The following is a 667-nucleotide window of genomic DNA, read 5'->3' as shown; positions in this document are numbered from 1 at the left end:
GATTACCCATGGTCCCACTAGGAACAAAGATGGCCGCCTCTTTGCCCGCCAGCTTGGCAGCTTTCTCTTGGAGTTCTGGAAAAGATTAAAACAAAAACACAGAGTTAATTACCTACCTTCCTCTGTACATCTCTCTATAATATTCTCTTCTCGCCCATCTGATGAAAGGCATACTATGGGATGGGCATGCTTCGACACAGACAAAGTAAGAACGTAGGACAAGAGGGAAGTCTAAAGCAGCACATGAGTATAATGTAGTAGGTGTTTGCTACGAAATAAAAATGGTGGCGAAACATCCATCTTGAAATAAAAAATACATAAGACCTTGTTTAGATTGCAGGATTAAAGAGGCTTTCCAGTCTTATTCTGGCAGTATAAACTGGGTATATTCTAAATGCCGAAAAACCAGGAAACGTTTCGTGTTAATATAGGCCGGTAGGCGCTTCGAGCTGATTCTAAAATAAGTTTACCTTTACAAGTTGGATCTTCCAAATAGACATCATCCCCCACCTCACAGTTGAACATGTAATTCTTCATCTCCATGGTAGGCTTAGATATTGTGTCACTCCGGATGTCTACAGTTCGAATCTGCAGAGGACAAAATAAAAATTGGAACATTATTGAACGAAAAAAGGATTTTTTTTTTTTTTTTTTCGTCGTAAATGAA

At 39.1% G+C, this 667-nt stretch overlaps 1 long non-coding RNA gene across 1 annotated transcript; it reads right to left on the bottom strand.

The window, feature by feature from the left end:
• Positions 1-44: 44 nt before the first annotated feature.
• On the bottom strand, positions 45-598 carry LOC113473436. Its single transcript, XR_003395411.1, has 2 exons — positions 471-598; positions 45-75 (listed from the first exon to the last, which is right to left on the bottom strand). It is a non-coding gene; the product is annotated as an uncharacterized LOC113473436 (long non-coding RNA).
• Positions 599-667: the final 69 nt, after the last annotated feature.

Source organism: Diaphorina citri, unplaced genomic scaffold, assembly GCF_000475195.1.
Source record: "Diaphorina citri unplaced genomic scaffold, Diaci psyllid genome assembly version 1.1 scaffold31096, whole genome shotgun sequence".
In the NCBI taxonomy this organism is placed as follows: Eukaryota; Metazoa; Arthropoda; class Insecta; order Hemiptera; family Psyllidae; genus Diaphorina; species Diaphorina citri.
This window is presented reverse-complemented; position numbering and strand designations above follow the sequence as displayed.